The sequence below is a fragment of the Cucurbita pepo genome, chromosome LG14 (genome assembly GCF_002806865.2).
Source record: "Cucurbita pepo subsp. pepo cultivar mu-cu-16 chromosome LG14, ASM280686v2, whole genome shotgun sequence".
Taxonomy (NCBI): Eukaryota; Viridiplantae; Streptophyta; class Magnoliopsida; order Cucurbitales; family Cucurbitaceae; genus Cucurbita; species Cucurbita pepo.
Window position 1 is genome coordinate 7,426,384 of NC_036651.1, and position 13,900 is coordinate 7,440,283.

The following is a 13,900-nucleotide window of genomic DNA, read 5'->3' on the forward strand; positions in this document are numbered from 1 at the left end:
CTCGAAGAAAGAGTTGCTCCTACGAGCAGCTCAAGACCTTCTGGTAGCCTCGATAGCTCTGTCGCACACAAGGAGGGACTAATATTTCGAGTGGCCTCGCTCGAAGAAAGAGTTGCTCCTACGAGCAGCTCAAGACCTTCTGGTAGCCTCGATAGCTCTGTCGCACACAAGGAGGGACTAATATTTCGAGTGGCCTCGCTCGAAGAAAGAGTTGCTCCTACGAGCAGCTCAAGACCTTCTGGTAGCCTCGATAGCTCTGTCGCACACAAGGAGGGACGTGGCGAAGAGTTCGATGTGCTACAAAATACAATGATGAGTTTGTTCAATGGATTAGCTGACGAATTCAGAACAATGATCGATGCCATCCAAGAAAAGATGGTCGACGACACCCAAATTGGGGTGACAATGAAAGCCATGGAGAACGTCACGACTGGACAAACTAATACAGGATCCAACAAACTGAAGTTCCTAGACCCCAGACCTTTCAAAGGGAACTGGGACGGCAAAGAGTTGGAGAACTTCATCTTTGATGTCGAACAGTACTTCAAAGTCACAACGGCTTGTACCGACGGCATAAAAGTGACAGTAGCCTCAATGCATCTCATAGACGATGCAAAACTTTGGTGGCGTACAAAGGTGCAAGACATCGAGAATGAATTGTGTACCATCGACTCGTGGGAAGCCCTCAAGAGAGAGTTGAGGGACCAATTCTTCCCCGAGAACGTAGAACACATGGCAATGGAAAAACTAATAGCTCTGAAGCAAACTGGAAGCATAAGGGACTATGTTAGACAATTCTCGACCCTGATGCTAGATATTAGGGGCACATGAGAGAAAGATGAGGTATTTTTCTTTATAAATGGGTTACAACGTGGGCCAAAACAAAAATACATGAAAAAAAGGTTCAAGATCTAGCTACTGCAATTGCCAGCGCCGAGAAACTCCTAGACTTTGGGAACGAATCGAGTTTCCAAAGAAAAACGACACAGGCCCCAAACACCGAGGGCAAAACATATAGACCGCCAGGTCATCGAAATGAAGGCCCCAATAGACTAAATGGAAGTAATGACAGACCAAGTGGGTGGACAGATAGACCTCCTCAGAATAACCAAGCAAGGACGTCTCGAGGACCTTAGCCTCAAAAGAACTACCCGACGACACCTTTACAATGCATGTTGTGTAAAGGCCCCCATAGACTGTCCTACTGTCCTCATCGGGCCTCTCTCAGTGCACTCCAAGTGTCCATTCAAGAGAGCAATGACATAGGAGTCAAGACTAGCCAGACAGGAGGGAAGATCAGGACAACTCCCGAATGGGTGCGCTTCAATTCTTGTCAGCCCTCCAACAGAAAGTCGACCCAAAGGAGATAATAGAGAAAGGACTCATGTTCGTAGATGCAACAATAAACTCCCGACCAAGTAAGAGCACCTTGGTTGACTCAGGGGCGACCCACAACTTCATCGCCGACCAAGAAGCACAAAGATTGGGACTCACCAAAGAACCCCAGAAAAATGAAAGCTGTCAACTCCGAGGCCTTGCCTACTGTGGAGTTTCTAAAAGAGTCCCCTTCAAATTAGGGACTGGACAGGAGAAATAGACCTTATCGTGGTTCGCATGGATGACTTCGACGTGGTACTTGGGATGGACTTCCTCCTAGAACAAAAAGTTATCCCAATGCCACTGGCGAAATGCTTGGTGATCACCGACCACAACCCCACAGTAATACCTACAAGCATCAAGCAACCATGTAATCTTAGAATAATCTCGGTCATACAATTGAAAAGAGAACTCGCACGAGAGAAACCTACATTTATGGCTATACCCTTGATGGAAGAAATAACCACTGAGGAAACTGTTCAAAGCGAAATCAAGGATGTACTACACAGTTATGCTGATATAATGCCAGAGAGCTTACCACAAACACTACCACCCCATCGAGGCATTGATCACGAAATTGAACTACTCCTCGAGGTTAAACCCCCAGCAAAGAACGCATACCGAATAGATTGAAGTCTCGTGGGGAAGGATGTATCTCTTCATCCATGTAAAGCTCTCGAAGCCAAAGTAAAACTTTCCATCCTTTTTGGTATAAGTTTACCTAAAAATGAAAATGCAAGCTTATTACAAATCCTTAATATAAGCCCAAAATTTCACTTCTTTAGCACAAGGAGATTGAGATCAATCAAATTTGTAAACTGATCGTGTTGCAAGAAATGTTGAGGGCATCGAGTGTTGAATATGTATTTAAAATTCTAATATAAATTTTAGGCATGAGAAGTTATAGATGGTATTAGAGCGGAATCTCTCTCAATAGGATGTGATTTAGAAACCAACCATAAACATCATGACACTTAGAATGTTCAAAAGACATACAATATTAGTAGATGAAGCAAAAATAACTAATTCTTACCTTAAAAAATAACCACATCTACAAAAATAAAACATCGATAATATTACATATGATTTCATGATAATAATAATTATAATAAAGTATTAATTATTAAATTTTGATGAGTACATGAGTACACGTATACACACAAACATATACCATATTTTAAAAGCTTAATATAATCATAAAGTTCATTTGTTGGGCCAAACAAGATTGTGAAGCACTTGTACTCATTGTCATGCAGCTTTCAGCACTCTTGCCAAGCATTTGTCTTTGGGATGAGGAATTGGTAGATAAGTCAATTGGCATTGTGGATTACATCGCTCGATCCTACGTTCACCAAAAACATATATATTAATGATACATTGTGAAAAAATTAAGGTAGGTTCGATAATATTCCTATTTCTCGAATTTTGAACTCAGAATCATTTAGTTATTATTCATAGTTCTTGTTTTTTATTTTTGTTCAAAACACTTTTTTCTATTAAAAATGGAACGAGGAACATAAAAACGTCACCAAACAAGTCCTTAAAAGCTTATATTTAATTGTATTAGAAGTGTATAGAAGAAAAGTTGGAGCAAACTCACTTGTAATTGAGGAGAAAATGGTGAAGGAAAATTGAGATCTCGAGCTTGGCAAGATCACGTCCAGGGCACATCCTGACCCCTAATCCAAACGGGGTAAAAGCACCTGGATTGCCTATAAAATTCTGTTCAACATATATAATCAAATGGTAAGAATAACATTAATAATTAGAAATAACATTAATAATTATAAATAATCACTCACGGGTAAAACAACCTGCAACAAAAATGAGTTTTGAGTATAGTTTCCATTTAGTTTATACATTTCAAAATGTAACTTTTTTATCATTGAGTTTTGAGTTTAGTTTCAATTTCGTCTATCTTAAAAAATTTCAATCATGTTGAGAATTATGAAAAGTAGAGTCTCACAATAGTTAATTAAGAGGAATATCATGGGTTTATAAGCAATGAACACTATCTTTGTTGGTATGAGATTTTTTGGAGAATCTAAAAGCAAGACCACGAGAGTTTATACTCAAACTGGACAATATCATACCATTGTGGGGGTCATTGTACCTAACATGAAATCAGAGTCACGCCCTTAACTTAGTCATGCCAATAAAATCGTTAAATGTCAAACAAAAAAGTTGTGAGTCTCAAAAGTGTGGTCAAAGGTGACTCATATGTCAAACAAAAGATGTACTTTACTCGAGAGAATGATTCTTGAGAGTATTAGTCCACACTAGCTGATTAAGAAGGAGATCATGAGTTTATAAGAAACACTATTTCCATTGGTACGAGACCTTTTGGATAAACTAAAAGCAAAGTCGTAAAAACTTGTACTCAAAGTTGACAATATCATATTATTTTGCAGGTTCGTGATTCCTAACCTACGAAATGAAAACTAAAGTAAAAAATTAGAGTGAATGATATTCTTCCCCTTTTTTGTTTAGTCCATTTATATTTTATGTATTTATTGCATGTAGAATATGATTTTAAGTAGAACAAAATCAATAATAAAGGATAGCAAATATGGAAAATGATTGCATACATCCCATCTCGATGGATTGAAGTCTTGTGGGGAAGGATGTAGCTCTTCATCCATGTACAGCCCTCGTAACTAACCATTGATATTAATATCAGTTGTTGCCTCACGAAAAGTAGCAAATGCAAGACCACTAAGATGAAGCGTCTCATCTATTACCTGGATATTACAATTATACCGAATTTTGTTATTAACAATATCTTAGATATGTTGTTTATTTAAACATCTTAGCCAAAATCAAAAATAAAAATACATATCTGAGAAAGAAATTTCATTTTTTTAAACTCGGTGATATTTATTCCCTTTTGAGTTGAAGGTCTTCGTCTAATGATATCTTCTTGTTCTTCCTAAAACAAAAATCAACACCAATATGATAAAATGAATGATGTTATGTAATATCTTAAATTTCACTTTGCTTTTTGAAGGGTTTTAAGATTTATATGAACATAAATCCATGTACATGAACCAATTCTAGGTGCTAGGGGCGGGCTTGAGCTGTTACATTCTAGGTCAAACACGTTTAACGAAATTTTTATGATTTAGTCACAGAAAAGAAATGTGTCTTATTAGTATATGTAGTGAGTATCAATTGTGTTTTTAGCATTTATTAATCATTATATCCTTACGATTACTCTCATTTAGATATGGTCTCAGTTCATTCATATACCATTTTTTTACTCCAACATCACATGCATATCGTCATTAACCCCATAACTTTGGATAAACAAGTAGATTTCCTAACCTTAGACTACACAACTCTAACCTACGAGCTAAATATTCTCGTATCACAGAATTAAAGAAACCACGAACGCATTTGAGATAAAATTAATACGCAATAACTAAGAAAAATAAAGGCATCATAAGATTTAGACAAATGAATGCAATTAACAAGTTAGAAAATTAAAGAACTCTAACCTTGGCCTTTTGGAATATATGTGGATGATCAGTGAGAAACAAAACTGCCCACATTGTTGTGAAAGCTGAAGACTCATGGCCTGCAAATAACATACCAAAAATCAAATCTGTAATGGTCTCATTGTCCATCCCTTCACCATCTTCATCTTCCACTTCTATCATCAAATCCATCATATCTTTTGCTTCCCAACTTTCCCCTTTGCTTTTCTTCATCAACCTCTTCTCATTCACAGTAGATAGAAGTATTTTATACAATCTTTTTTGAGCCTGTATCATACATTTATGTTCGTTAATCGATCATATGCGAGATTGATAGAAAATTTATACATGAGATCCCACATCAGATGAAGAGAAGAACAAAACATTCCTTATAAGGGTGTGGAAACCTCTCCCTAGCTGACACGTTTTAAAATCATAAGGTTGACGATGATACGTAACAAGCTAAAGCAGGCAATATCTAGTCGTGGGCTTGAGATCTTACAAATGGTATCAAAGCCCAACAAGAACGTTGGCCTCCAAGGGAGTGGATTATGAGATTCCACCCTAGTTGGGAGAGGGGAACGAAACATTCCTTATAAAGGTGTGGAAACCTCTCCCTAGTAGACGTCGTGTTTTAAAACCGTGGGTTATATGTTGCCTGATAAAAAATTTGCTTAACAAATACTTAAATTTTTTCAAAAGTTGCCATTCATAGACGAAACACCTAAATATCATAGGTTAGAAGGTATTTTTTGGGTTAAGACCTGTACGATTGAGATTTGAATCTATAACCTTTTACTAGATAGTATAATGTTTTAGCTGATTGAACCGTGATTCGCTCGTCTAATGTACATATTTAGAAGGAAAAGAAGTGGTTACCTTGAGAGATTTATGGAAGTTGAAGCCAGGAAAGTTGATGGGGAAACAGAATAAGCCAAGTGCAACATCATCATACAAAGCCTCCATTTCTTTTGTGGTATAGTCTATGGAAGTTGAACCCATAAAAATGTTCCAAATAAGTTTGAAGGTAAGCTCTTTTATCTCTGTCAACAGCTTCAATGGCTTCTCCATGCTTGACCATTCCTCCAACCCACTGATCACTGTGTGTTCAATATGATCGATGTACATCTCCAGCGCAGCATGCCCGCTGATCGGCGACATTGTCATCCGTCGGAGCTTCCGGTGGTCCGCCCTCGAGACTCGGATCAGCGACCTTCTACCAAATAACCTTTTTATGCAGGCGGGATAACTAGGAACAAATATGGTTTCATCGCTTAGTACTTGGCGACAGATTTCAGGTTTGCAGACAAGTATGCTTGCTCTCCCAAATATGTGAGTCTTGTACATGTCAACTTTCCCATACCTACCTCAATAAAGATTAACAAAGTAGCGGTGATTACCCGTTTAGTCCTTAAACTTCGTATCAAGCATTTGTAGTTTTAAAATTATAATGATATCAACTAGACCTGGTTCAATTTTGTATTTTATAGATTTAATCTGTGAACTAATAAGCTTGACTTATAAAAAAAAAAAGTTATTAACCTTGAACGATAGGAGATTGATTATGCAATGTCCACCATAAGTACTCCTATGATTTATGTTATTTAAAAACAACACCAAAAAAAAGAATGAATAAAGCATAAGTGCTTAATGTTCCTCTCTTCAAAAGCTTCCTCCCCTCAAGTTGTTCTTCTGCTTCCGTTATTTGTTTCGACATACTTTGATCGTGAGCAGTTCTAAATATATATTATATGCTTCCATCAAAATAGCTAGAGTTTGATTTCGTTTTTATCGTACTTTAAGTGTATAGTTGGTTAATTTTACATGTTAAATTAAAAAGTTGAGGTCCAAATAATACAATAAAGAGTCTTATTCATTTGTAACTACGAAAGGAATACTCGTCTAGATTGGTTTCATTATTATTTCAATCATTGCTCCAATAAAAAAAAAAAAAAATTGAGTAGCACAATATTTAAAGTCAACTCTCTCGAACGTACCATTTTAAAAATTATGTTACTTCATTGGTAAAAAACAAACAAACATAATATGAGTAACATAATATTTTAAGTCAACTATCTACAATACCTATACGTAAGTACAAAATAAGACATGTTTGGATTGGTTCAACTCCTATCAAATTTATGTGTACGATTATTCTCCTAGGTTAAAATTAAAATATGTTCAAAACGCCTCACTTTAAAAATATAATAATAATAATGCTTGAAGTCAACCCTTTCCAACACTTTATTTGTTTATAACTAAGAAATCAATAATTTGCTTGAACTGACTTTTAAGTCTTTAAAAAATCTTTCTTAGACATTTAGAAAGTCATTCCAAAAGATCAACGGGAGACACTGTATCAACAATTTCCAGAAAGTTAGAGGCGGTAGAATGACAAAAAATTTCATTGAATTATGATCCAATAGACACGAACAAGAACATATATCTTATGGAAAAGATTTAAAAGAAGTTTTCAAATAATACGAGAGAGAGAGAGAGAGAAAGACCTGATGGTAAAGGCACGAAAAAAGCTTTCGGGTGGACCAACCGTGAAAGATTTGAGGAAGGATAAAGTAGAACCAAGAAGTGGCCAAGAGAGATCACCTTTGCTTTGGATATCTTGCCTTATGAACACACTTTTGTATTGCCCCGTGGTGTTGAATCTCTCATCCTAGTTGCATTAAATTAAGTAAGCTCTTCGTTTTCCTTAAAAATAAAGCCTAATCGATGATATTTTTTTGATTGCCAACCAATAATTCAAACTTGTTGGATGGTGATATGGGTTGAATTGTGAGTTATAATTGATTTTCCATAGAAAAAACACAGACCAAGGGTCGTTTTCTTCCTATATTTTTAGCATTCACCAACATATATATTCAATAAAATGACCTTGTACATGTTGGTAAATATTTATTTATTTATTTCCTAGAACTATTTGAGTCCGAACGGGACCTATCTCAACGTAGAGGGCCGGCTCTAGCCATTGATATAATTACCATGCTTACCAACTCTAATCATTGTTGAGACACGGTCAATTTGAAGTGTGAGACCTACCGAAGCAAAGGAGATAAGAAAAAGATGGGAAACTTTGACCCACTTTCTCTCTCGCCTCGATTCTAGTTCAAAAAGGAGCGAACCTATAAGAAAAGATAGACGGAGCAAAAGAAAAAAATTGTTTAGTTGAATTAAGATTTGTAACACGATTTCAATATATACTTTGAGAACGTTTACTTGCAATACTAAACACAGTGTATGACTCTAAGTATCATATTCCCTTCTCTTGCAACATCAAACACACTTATCTGATTATCAAATAAGTTATATTAATGTGATATAGATCTTAATATTAACCATTTATTTTTATGAGGTGCAAGGGTAAAGTCTCTTAGACTTCCCATTGATACCATTTAAAAAATAGGCTAATTGTCCATTCGCCTAGAGGAAGAGATAATAAAAAGTTTATACCGTCCCACAAACCTTATAAGGAATGTTTGTTTCCTTTCTAGATCTCACAATCCACTTTTTTGGGGGGTCCAACGCCCTCATTGGTACACTGTCCGGTGTCTGGTTTTGATACTATTTGTTCACAATCCACCCCTTTAAGAGGCCCAACGTTCTCACTGGCACACTCCCTAGTATTTGGCTCTTGTACCATTTGTAACAGCCTAAAGCCCACCTCTAGTAGATACTGTCGTCTTCGAACTTTCCCCTTGTAACAGCCCAAAGCCTACCTCTAGTAGATATTCTCGTCTTTAGACTTTCCTTTAAGTAACCAATTTGGAACTCCAACAATCCTCTCCTCGAACCAAACACACAATTCAGTCTCTCCTTAGACAGTTATTTATCCGTCTAAAACTATCTAGACGACTTTTTTTTTTTTTTTTTTTTTTTTTNAACTTTTACCTGTGGAGAAAATTGGAGCCCAAAACAATAAAGATCGAATTCCATTAATTGGCCCAATTTTTTCTCACTTGAGAGTCCATTTATAGGCATCGTGACGCTCCAAATAGTGTCTCGACGCTAGCCTCTTTAGAATTTAGATAGCAAATTATGCTTCTAATTCGTTGTATTTGGTCTTTATATGCACAAATATGGTTTGAAATAGCCTTAAACGTGTCAATGTAAATGCTAACATAAGCATATAATGTTCAAATTATAATGCTTCCTACGTAATAGGATATCGAATCTGGATTCGACATATGATAGCTCCGACATTTCTCTACATTCCTACAACATAGTCAGGTTATTTATTTATCTTAATTGTTTCTGAGAGTGAAAACTATTCTCACAAACCAACTCATGTTCTTTTAACATATTTTGTTCTCAATGACAGTTTTTCAAAAAATTCTCAGGAGGTAGTCTAATATAAAATTGTTTCAAGACAAAAACGTTTAAGTTTTGTGTTTTTATGTTTGAGTCACCAAAAAGAAATGCACACTTTATTAGTATAGGTAGTAACTATCAAGTTCATTTGGTAAGGTGATCGCGTTACAGGAAATGTTGAGGTCATCAAGTGTTGGTAAACGAACCCGCATTGGTAAAGTGATCGTGTTGTAGGAAATGTTGAGGTCATCAAGTGTTGAATATGGATTTCAAATCCTAGTATGAATCCTAGGCATGAGAAGTAATAGATAGTATCAGAGCCGAATCTTTCTCATTAAGATGCAATTTGGAGACGAACCAAGGTGGAAGCTATGGGCATGCGAAGCTCGAGCAAAGGAACGATAAATAAATAAACTGAAACCATATTCAAATTAGAAGAGTGATTCTACGAAACAATCAACCTATTGATATTGGAAGAGCCAAAAGATTCTTCGAATGTATCATTTCTGGGTCCAATAAAATTCATAGGTATAGGAAGAAACCCTGTCAAATAGAGATTTTTTCTTTCGATTGTTAATACGAGACCGCTACTACACCCTTGATCGTGAAATATCGATTGCATGATGAACCTTGTGAATTGATGTGATGAAGACAGAGCATCTGAAAAGAACTCATTTGATAATGTGATCATGTCGCAAGGGAATGTCGAAGTCATCGAATCCAAATTCTAAATCTCATTGTCAAACTTGAACGTGAGACATTTAATAAACATCATCCTTTGTCATATGATTTTCTCTCTTAATAATGTGACTTTGAAAGGACTAATGATGGTATAGGAGTATACAGGGCAAACACATTATCACATACACATGAGCTCTTACAACTTTAGAAACAAATTAAATATCATCTTTTGTGGGGATGACCCAACTCAACAGTTCATCCTCCTCCTATCACACCAAATATCAAGAATTTCTAAAACAATTATATAGAGGCTAAGGTCTAGAGAATATCACTATTGTGTTTTAATAATGCCTTCAAACTTTAAAAAAAAAATATTTGAATGTAAATTATGAATAATTTATTTCAAAAATATACTTATACTTTCAAAATTTTCATAAACACGGTTAAGTTTTAAAAAATAAATTCCAAAAAATTCAACGACCCAAAAAACCTGATCGATCGAACTCATCTCGAATGGTTTGAGTTGAATTATAAACTTATTTGAGTTGGGTTGAGTTCAAATAAATAAATAAATAATTTGTGTATTTGATTAGTTCATTCGTTGCCCTAAAGATCGTGTTTGTATTTATGGTTGGGTTCATTATTTAACCACGGTTGTTTGTATTGAAAATTTTACAACGAACAATTGATTTGGATTTAAAAAATGCCTCAATCCAACCCTATCCAATCCAAAAAAAAAAAAAAAACCTAAAAGTATACTTATCGCTGATGTTTGAAGAAAACTGATAGTACGTCACAAATACCCGAACATATATCGTTAATACCTCATTATATAATAAAAGAAAACTAGGTCCTTCTACTACTTTTGATGCATCATTCATAATTCAACTTAGAGCAAGCATCCGTCTTTTTCTATGTTTTTTAATCCAATGGTAAGGAATTTGTAACCAAATACCATTTATATTATGCTTTGAATGCTTTGTCACAATCATATAATAAAATTTTCTTCGATTAAAGATTTGACATTGATATATGGGTAGCCAATATTTCTTCTCGAAATTTCATATAATAATGTCAAAAACTATGGACAATTATAGGATTATAAACAATCATAGTAGTGTTAGTTTTGTAACCTAATTGAGAATAATGAGTATGTTGATTTCAATGAAGATTTTTTTCTTCTTGGATATCAAATTTCAATAGATGTTTTCGTAAGTGCAAGAGTTAAAAGAAAAAAAAAAACTCTTTCAAAATCAATATTAAGCTCTCGATTACATTTTCGATTTGATATAATATTTAGGTTGTTCTCAATGTTCATTTAAATTTAAAGATGATAAAAGATCGTGTGAAAATGTAGATAGAAATAGTAGATATTGTCCGCTTTGATCTGTTATGTATCGCCGTTAATCTAACAGCTTTAAACGCGTCTACTAGAGAGAGGATTCCACACCCTTATAAGGAATGTTTCGTTCCTTTCTCCAACCGATGTGGGATCTCATAATCTGCCCCCTTGGGAGCCCAATGTCACGGTCCTACATTTTAGACCGTGTGACATCGTGATCTTGACACGCTCACGACTAGCCTTAAGGGGAATTAAGCCCCATATATATTTTTCGCCCCGGCTTTGTGGTTTTGTCGGACCTTAGGCGAGGTTTGTCTTCGCCAATCGAGCATCGCTTGTGTGGAATCCAAGCTTGTTCAACCACACACGCCGCCTGTGCGTGCATGTTCAACCGTCTGCGACACATCCGACTTGCCGCTACACTAGGCCAAATCATTCGGTTCAACCTTGCCTCCACTCGGGCCAAGATCTCTCAATGCAACGCCGCATCTCATCTTGTCATCTCGATCCCCATCAACAGGGTCCATATGTCTTGACGCCATCCCGAGTCTCGGGATGTCGTCGGCCATCATAACTCGCTCGGTCATGCCATCGAGAATGGGCTCGCGTGTCGTTCATCTCATCGGGACTTCTCGAACATCCATCCATCCAGGTTCTATCAAGGCATTGGCCCTCCCATGCCCATTCTCGATGGCATGACCGAGCGAGTTATGATGGCCGACGACATCCCGAGACTCAGGATGGTGTCAAGACATATGGACCCCATCGATGGTTATCGAGATGACAAGATGAGATGCGACATTGCATTGAGAGATCTTGGCTCGAGCAAAGGCAAGGTCAAGCCGAATGACTTCGCCTAGTGTAGAGGCAAGTCGGATGTGCTGCAGACAATTGAACATGCACGTGCAGGCGGCTGTGTGGTTGAACAAGCTTGGATTCCGCACAAACGATGTTCGATTAACAAAGACAAACCTCGTCTAAGGTTCAACGAAGCCACAAAGCCGGGGTGAAAAATATATATGGGGCTTAATTCCCCTTAAGGTTAGTCGTGAGCGTGTCAAGATCACGACACTACACGGTCTAAAATGTAGGACCGTGACACCCAGCATCTTCACGGACACATTGCCTGATGTCTATCTCTGATATTATTTGTAACAGCTCAAGCCCACTGTTAGCAAATGTGGTCTGTTTTGGCTCATTACGTTTTGTCGTCAATCTCACAGTTTTAAAACGCGTCTAATAGGGAGAGGCTTCCACACTCTTATAAGGAATGCTTTGTTTCCCTCTCCAACTTTTGTAGGATATCACAAAAATAAAAACGATTTTCACCTTGCATATAATGTGTACACATATTTTTGTCGGTATAGTCTTAAAAATAGATGGTGAAGCATAGATTATGGAAAAAAGATATGAAGATAGAGAAAAGGCATATAGTCAAGAGTACCAATCATATGTTTGCAAACCAAGTAGGGTCATAAATTGTGGAATGACCTAATTGAAAAGAAATATATAACCCAATGGGGACAAGCATGTATGATGCTTGTTTCCTCCAACTAGGAGGAATAGAAAGGTCTATGTCTACCATAACAAAAGTTACATCATTCGTGATTGTACTTTTTATTTTTATTTTTTTTATAAGCTAACAATCAAGATCTTTATTTATTTATTTATTTATTTATATATAGTTAGTAGGGGATTGAATTTTCAATTTTATAACCAATAGTTTTATTTAGGTAATCACAATTTTTAAAATGAATTGATATATTACATATAAATTTGAAATTTTTGTATAATAAGTTTGAAGTTTTCAATTTTGTGTTTAATAAATTTATGCATTAAAAAATATTGACTCATTGATGGGGTATTTGTGGCTATATTGGGTCTGGTAAAGACATTTGGTAGAATAACGTTAATGGTTGGAGTTATAAATTTTTCAACACAAATAACTCTTATTAAATAATGAATTCCAACCTTACTCAACTATAAAAAAAATTTAGTTGAGTTGATTCTCGTTGTTAGGGTCATTTATTTAAATTTTTTTGTTTGAGTGTCCTAAAATGTTAGTTTGAAAAACATATGTATACTCATTTTCAAACATTTAATTAAAATTTACCACTCAATTTCAATATATATTTACCTTCCCATATATATATACTTATATGTATATATAATTGTTTCAGTTCAATTCAACCTAATATAGTTTTCGGAGAATAAGAAATCAGAGTCAGAAATGTCAAATGTCAAATGTGCACAATGCAAGTCCATAGGGATGGACGACATCATTGCAAGAGATGCAGTTAAGTTAAGTGGGGGAGAGCTCGAGAGAATGGGTTGCTCACTCCGAAGAAGTGCTCCAAGAAGCGAGCACACGTGTGTTCCTTAAGCCATCACCTAGTGTGTAATTGCCCAAGCCCACCACCGGCAGATATTGTCCTCTTTGAGCTTTCTCTTCCAGGCTTCCCCTCAAGGCTTTAAAACTCGTCTGATGGGGAAAGGTTTCCACAAAGGGTGTTTCATTCTCCTCCCCAACCAATGTGAGATATCACAATCCACCCCTCCCCCCCACCTTCAGAGCCCAGCGTCTTCGCTGGCCCTCGTTCCTTTCTCCAATCGATGTGGGACTCCCACCAAATCCACCCCCTTTGGAATCCAACATCCTTACTAGCACATCACCTCGTGTCTACCCCCTTTGAGGAACAGC

At 36.4% G+C, this 13,900-nt stretch overlaps 1 pseudogene; it reads right to left on the reverse strand.

Moving 5' to 3' along the window:
• Positions 1–2,625: 2,625 nt before the first annotated feature.
• LOC111810500 lies at positions 2,626–11,741 on the reverse strand (annotated as a pseudogene).
• Positions 11,742–13,900: the final 2,159 nt, after the last annotated feature.